The 7,876-nt window shown below is 40.7% G+C and overlaps 1 pseudogene; it reads left to right on the forward strand.

Moving 5' to 3' along the window:
* Positions 1–1,351: 1,351 nt before the first annotated feature.
* On the forward strand, positions 1,352–4,792 carry LOC149127043 (ubiquitin-like protein 3 pseudogene; annotated as a pseudogene).
* Positions 4,793–7,876: the final 3,084 nt, after the last annotated feature.

A 7,876-nucleotide genomic window follows, 5' to 3' on the forward strand; every position in this document is an offset into this window, starting at 1 on the left:
GCATCTCATATGAGCGTCGGTTCTAGTCCCGGCTGCTCTAGTTCCAATCCAGCTCTCTGCTGTGGCCCAGGATAGCAGTATAAGATGGCCCAAGTCCTTGGGCCCCTGCAACCACATGGGAGACCCAGAGGAAGCTCCTGGTTCCTGGCTTCGGATTGGTGCAGTTCCAGCTATTACGGCCAATTGGGGAGTGAACCATCAGATGGAAGACCTCTCTCTCTCTCTCTCTCTCTCTCTCTCTCTGCCTCTCCTCTCTCTGTGTAACTCTGACTCTCAAGTGAAAAATAAATAAATCTTTAAAAAAAAAAAAAGTGGGGTTGTTCAACAGAAACCTATGGGCCAGGAGGGAACAGAAGGATACAGGCCCAGTTTTGAAAAAAATCACCTGCCAACCAAGACTACTTTATCCATAAATGTATTCCATAATTAAGGAGAAATAAAGACCTTCCAAAGTAAGTGAAAGCTAAGGAAATTCGTAACCACTGGACCAGCTTACAATAAATACTTAAGGGGGGGAGGGGTATAAACACAGAAAAAGGAAGAAAAAGAACCATCATGAAAACATGTGGAAGTCTAAAACCTGCTAGAAAAAGAACAAAGGATATTCAAAATAAAGAGGAGACATTTTCTTAAATGACAGGATGGAGTTGTTAACTTATCAATAACAACCATCAATGTAAACAGATCGAACTCCCCAATTAAAAGACACAGACTGGCTGAACAGATTTATAAAATTAAGGCCCAGTGCTATGCTGCCTATAAGAAATCCACTTTACCAGTAAAGACACATAGACTGGAAGTGAAAGGATGAAAGATAGTCCATGCAAATGGAAACCAAAAACAGGCATGAATAGTTGTATCATATACTTGTATCAGACAGAACAGACCTAAGATAAAAACTGTAGGCCGGCACTGTGGTGTTGCGAGTAAAGCCACCACCTACAGTGCCAGCATCCCATATAGGCTCCGGTTCAAGACCCGGCTGCTCCATTTCTGATCCAGCTCTCTGCTGTGGCCTGGGAAAGTGGAAGATGGCTCAAGTTCTTGGGCCCCTGCACCCATGTGGGAGACGCAGAGGAATTTGCTGGCTCCTGGCTTCGGATTGGCACAGCTCCAGCCATTGCGGCCATCTGGGGAGTGAACCAGTGAATGGAAGACCTCTCTCTCTCTCTCTCTGCCTCTCCTTCTCTCTCTGTGTAACTGTGACTTTAAAGTAAAATAAATAAATCTTTTAAAAAAATAGACAAAAATTGTAAACAGGAACACAAAAGATCACCGTATAATGATCAAGGGATCAATTCAACAAGAAAAAACAACAATTGGCACTGTATATGTACCTAACGCCAGTACACTCGATTTCATAGAACAAACATTATTAGAAATAATGGGAGAGGGGCCGGCGCCGTGGTGCACAAGGTTAATCCTCCGCCTACAGTGCTGGCATCCCGTATGGGCATCAGGTTCTAGTCCCGGTTGCTCCTCTTCCAGTCCAGCTCTCTGCTGTGGCCTGGGAAAGCAGTGGAGGATGGCCCAAGTGCTTGGGCCCTGCACCCGCATGGGAGACCAGGAGGAAGCTCCTGGCTCCTGGCTTTGGATCAGTGTAGCTCCAGCCGTAGTAGCCATTAGGGAAGTGAACCAATGGAAGGAAGACCTTTCTCTCTGTCTCTCTCTCTCATTGTCTGTAACTTTACCTGTCAAATAAAAGAAAGAAAGAAAGAAAGAAAGAAAGAAAGAAAGAAAGAAAGAGCGACATAAACTCCAGTACAATAAAAATGGGAGACGTCAACACCCCACTTTCATCAATGGACAGATAATCCGAACAAAAATCAACAAGGAAACAGAGTTAAAGCACCCTGTAGACTAAATGGACCTAACAGATATTGACAGAACATTCCACCCAACAGCTACAGAACACACATTTTCACCAGCATATCTAACATTCTCTCAGATAGACCATATATTAGGCCACAAAACAAGTCTCAACAGACCAAAAAAATTATATAATGAATTGTTTTCTGACCACAATGGAGGAAACCTCAAAATTAACAGCAAAAGAAACTCAAGGAATTGCACAAACACAGAGACTGAACAACACAATTCTGAGAGAACAATAGTCATTGGAGAAATCAAAAGGGAAATTCTAAAATTCCTTCAAATTAATAAAAATGGAAACACAGCATAACAAAATTTATGGGCTATAGCAAAAATAGTACACAGAGGGGCGTTTTCATAGTAAGTGTTGAAACATTTAAAAAAAAACACACAAGATATCAAATAAACAACCTAACAATGCATCTGAAGGACCTAGGAAAACAAGAACAAATAAAACCCAAGGTGAGGTCCGGTAATGTCCCGGGGATATGATAAATCTGCGCCTCATCTTGGTAAGCGGAAAAACAAAAGAGTTCCTGTTTTCTCCTAAGGATTCTGCTTCCGCCATTGCAAAGCGTGTGTATGACAATTGGCCAGTGGACTCGGAAGAAGCACAGGTCAGCAGTCCAACAAGTATTCTGTTCTATCAAGGACGATTCCTACATGGAAATGTCTCATTAGGAACATTGAAACTTCCTTTTGGCAAGATGACAGTGATGCATCTGGTGGCCAGAGAGACGCTTTGGGAGCCAAACTCCCAGGGTCAGAGGAACCGTGAGAAGACGGGCGAGAGTGATTGCTGTGTGATCCGGTGGGCGGCAGGCTCCGGCTGTCACGCTGCTGGGAATAAGCCCCGACACTGACACACTGTGCTGGACAGGGAGCTACAGAAGGTGTTCCAAGGACTTAGGGAGCTTTTGACAAAAACTCCAATGTTAGGAATTCCTGAGCAAGCCATTCCTAGAAAGATCCTCTTCAGATCAGTTGTGGCTTAAATGGAAGGGACCGTACCCCTTAAGTCTTACAGGTGAACTCAAAAGACACACCAAACTATTCCTGTAAGCCAATCAGAAACCTTAAGTACCTCTTCAAAGCAAAAAGATAAGTAAAGCCTTTTGCCTTCGTCACATCACAACTGCTGCACCTTAAGGCGGACATGCTGGACCTGCCTCTTTGATTCTCTCTGGGAACTGTTATTGCCAATAAAATTCCTAATGGGCTCTTAAATTATAATTCTCTATACTCAAGCTAAACAGGTTTATAATCTACATAAGGGTAGCCAATCACCACCTAGTATCAGAGAGTCTGTAAGATACATTCTTTCTGTCTTAAGGGGGACCCCACTTACAATTAGTAAGCTCTATGCTTTCTGGCCTACATGCTCCTCCACGTGGCTGGCTCCTGGTACTTGGTATGAATCCAGATTTCCCCCTCTCTTTTAGATAGGCCCTCACTCTCCTATGCATTTATTTCACTGAATAGAAAGCTTAAAAACTTATATATATATATATAAAACTTATCTACATACATATATATGTGTGTGTGTATATATATATATATGTATATATATATATATATATATATATATATATATATATGTTTTTGAATGCGGTCAATCTCCAGGAAAATTGTTACCAAGTTCCCTCTCCTAGCAGAAACCACTTTGCTATCACGAGTTTTCATCACCAGAACTAACAAATCAGGTGTTCCAAATACAATTTGCACTAAAAAGCGTTGACATTATTTTCCTCATCAGGAGAATGGATAGCAGTCTGTAGTACCTAGAAATCTCATATGTGAAGTTCCGTGCTGGAAGACACCAAGTAGTTATTGAAGAGGGGAAAAAAATGGAAAGGGAGTCAAATGCTGCGTGGATTCAACGCCTTTGGCTGCTGTGGCTGCGTGGGCACAGGACGCTGCCCTGAGTGTGACTTCTCACAGCAACTAACGGAAACACAGAAACAAAACGTGCCCATTGTTAAAGCTGACCAAACCAAGCTTTTCCCTTCAACACACGCACTCTGAGTCCTGCAGTAGCTGACTGCTGAGACAGCACCGGAAGGGGCGAGCGCGCACCCCCGAGCCTGAATGTGGGAGGGGGTTCCAGTCGCTCAGAGGCTCTCATGACTGTGCAGAAACAGAAAACCTCGTTGACTGACCAGTTTTATGTATTTGAATATCAGTAAGTTGAAATGTTCCTTGATAATAACTGCTCATCTGAAACAGTGTCCCAGTGTCAGGCATACTCATTAGAGTTCAGATAAATTCTTAATATTCAAAAAATATACCTCCATATTAACTTGTTTTGTTTCTTTATGTAGTTTTCATTGGGTATCAGTGCTTGCAGTTGTATTAAAATAAAAAGCTGATTTTTTAAAGGCATACGTGATTAAAATGCCCTTCTTTTTATTTTATATCAATAATTTAAAGATTGGTATGCTAAAAACAATTTGCACAGCACCAAAGCATGAACTAGTTTCATCTAAAGCTGTAAAAATATGAAAGATTTTATATTTTTTCACTGGGAAAAAGTTCTTCCTGGGTAAAATTACAAATAATATGTAGAATATATTTAATAAAAGACTTATAAAATACCTAACTATAGAACTTAAATATAGATTGGCATTTTGTATATAGAACAGTATTCCATATAAATAACTTTAGCCTTTTTAAAAATGAAGTTGCAGGCTGACATTATGTACTGTCCTTATAAGAAGTGTCCTTGACCTTTACAAACATTAAGTGTAAATGGATTCAAATGGTCAGCTTTGTCTAAATGTAATTAGGTTATTTTATTCATTGTTAATGCTTTGATGCAAAGGTTTTATACACAGATCTACAAAGATACTGTTCATACTGATCAGAATTTGTATAGAGCAGAGTTTTTAAATGAATGTAAATAGCACTAAACATTTTCTTTCTGCGAGCTGTACTTATAGAGTATTTATGTAAGCTAAATAAAAAATATTGTAGTGCATTTAATTACCACCAGGAAATTTAAAAAAAAAACCAAGGTGAGTAAGAGGAAATAAGTAATAAAGATCAAAGCAAAAATAAATGAAATAGAACCTAAAAATAATACAAAAGAACAATGAAACAAAGAGATGACTTTTTGAAGAGATTAAACAAAACTGATAGATCTTTAACTAGGGTAGCCAAGCAAAATAGGAGAGAATACCCAAAGGAATAAAATCCAAGCTGGGAGAGGAGCTACTACAACAATTCCACAGAAATACAAAGGGCCATCAGGGACTGCTGTGAACAACTATATAACAACAAGTTAGCCTAGAAGAAATGAATAAGTTTTTGGATGCATATAACTCACCAAAATAGACTTATAATGAGATTGAATCAGTAATTGAAAGTCTTCCAACAAAGAAAAGTCCAGGACCAGATGACTTCCCTGTTGAATTCTGCCAAACTTTTAAGAAAGAATTCAAACCAACTCTTCTTGGGGTAGGTGTTTGGTGCAGCAGTTAAGATGCCACTTGGGGCACCTGTAGCTTATAGGTTCAAGTCCTGGCTCTGTTCATTACCCAGATGCTTGTTAGTGCAAACCCTGGGAGGCAGTGATGATGGGTCACGTAGTTGGGAATCTGGATTGATTTACTGGCTTCGGTCCTGGTTGTTCCAGGAGTTCAGGGAGAGAAACAGTAGATGGAAAATTTCTGTGAGTCTTTCTGTATTTCTCTGCCTCTCTTCCTTTCAAATAAATAAGATAACTAAACATTTTAAGAAATTTGAGAAATTCTTCTCAAACTATTAAAAAAAATGGAAGGGAGGGAAGGACCCCTTCCAAATTAATTCCACTAGGCCAGAATTATCTTGATTCCTAAACCAGAAAAGGACATAGACGAAAAAGTAAAATTACGGATCAGTATCCCTGATGAACATAGATTTAAAAAAAAACTCAAAAAATAGCAAATTAAAAAGCAAACTCAACAACACATCAAAAAGATCAATCATCCCAACCAAGTATAATTTGTCCCAGAGACTCAGGGATGGTTCACCCTGCACAAATCAATAAACGTGATACATCACATCAGCAGAATAAAGAAAAAAAATCATATGATCACCTCTATAAATGCTGAAAAGGCATCAATTAAATTACTATTTTATACAATTTTATATAATCGCACTTTGCTCTTTCAGATGATCACCCCAAAAGATAAAAATTAATACCTCTGAGAATTGACCAGCAGCAACAGAATAAGAAGAGAAGTATAACTGTTAGCTGTAAACTTCAGAACTTGGCTGTTGAGGAAAGAAGCAAAAGATTCTGAGAGAACAAGTCACAGCGTCACAGCTCCTGATCCTACCCGCCGCAAGGATATCGAGGAATGAAGGGGAAATTCTCAGTAACAGTCCCTGGAACGGTCCCTAACTTGGAGAAAAACAGATTCAAGAAGTTAAGTACACAGACCATGGAAAATCAAGGGAAAATTCAACAGAGTGTAGTCCAAGATTCCTCAAGATCTCAGTGGAAGATCTAACAGTTCCCAGGGACTCTCAGAGATCCAGAGATACTCACCATGGAAACAGGATACCTGGCCAACAAAAAAAATTAACCAACTCCTGGAGCAGATATGAACATCATTTGAGAATGGAATAAAGGGATGGGAATCATGAAGAATTCATTCTCACTCTGTCAGCCATCTGAAGGTCTAGAAAAAAGTGCATGTTCAGCACAAGCAAGCTACAATCAGCCAGGGATAGGAAAGAAAGAAAGAAAGAAAGAAAGAAAGAAAGAAAGAAAGAAAGAAAGAAAGAAAGGAAGGAAGGAAGGAAGGAAGGAAGGAAGGAAGGAAGGAAGGAAGGAAGGAAGGGAAAGAGAGGGAGGGATGGAGGGAGGGAGAGAGGGAGGGAGACAAAGAAGAACTAAGAGTCTGATGTAGATGAAAAAATTCATAAACCAAGAAAAAGCCGGCGCCGCGGCTCACTAGGCTAATCCTCCGCCTAGCGGCGCCGGCACCCCGGGTTCTAGTCCCTGTTGGGGCGCCGGATTCTGTCCCTCTTCCAGGCCAGCCCTCTGCTGTGGCCAGGGAGTGCAGTGGAGGATGGCCCAGGTGCTTGGGCCCTGCACCCCATGGGAGACCAGGAAAAGCACCTGGCTCCTGGCTCCTGCCATCGGATCAGTGCAGCGTGCCAGCCGCGGCAGCCATTGGAGGGTGAACCAACGGCAAAGGAAGACCTTTCTCTCTGTCTCTCTCTCTCACTGTCCACTCTGCCTGAAAAAAAAAAAAAAGTCATAAACCAAGAAAAAATATTTAAAAAAACTTCATAAGTGTGTTTTACAGAAGATTGTGATAAGAATATAAATAAAATAAAGCAAGGAGAAGTTCAAAGATAATAGGATAAAACAAACAAAGCCCAAAGTGTTGGAAAATGTAAATGTGGAGAGGGCTGGACATTTGGTATAGCCGTTCAGGTGCCACTTGAGACGCCAGCAATCAGAGTGCCTGGTTTGAGTCCTGGCCATGCTTCCACTTCCAGCTTCCTGCCAAAGCACCCCCAGGAGGCAGTAGATGATGGCCCACGTGCCTGGGTCCATGACACCCATGCGGGAGACCTGGATTGAGTTCCAAGATCCTGGCTTCAGCTTGGCCCAGACCTGGCTGTTGCTGGCATTTGGAGAGTGAACTGGTCAACAGGAGATCTCTCTGTCTCTCTGCCTCTCTGCCTTTCAAGTAAAAAACTAAACATGTTTTTCAGTGGTGAAAGGAGGCATCTCTGTTTTGTATCAAATTTGGTAGAAATACTGTAGTGTTTCATTATTTATTATAATGCTAGACATGATTTAGAATTTGTTATTTTTAAAATATTAAGGAAATAGCATTCTGTTTTTGATTCATAAACTACTTTTAATAAAGAATAGTTGAATATTGACTCAACCTATTTCTGCTGGCATAAACAAGCTGTTTTGCAAGATCCAATTTTTCCCTTGCACCACAATACAAAGAACCTCAGTGTAGGCCTCAGACCCTGTCCGCATGAGTGATGAGTG

The sequence above is a fragment of the Oryctolagus cuniculus genome, chromosome 4 (assembly GCF_051225735.1).
Source record: "Oryctolagus cuniculus isolate XC-2025 breed Fujian yellow rabbit chromosome 4, ASM5122573v1, whole genome shotgun sequence".
NCBI lineage: Eukaryota > Metazoa > Chordata > Mammalia > Lagomorpha > Leporidae > Oryctolagus > Oryctolagus cuniculus.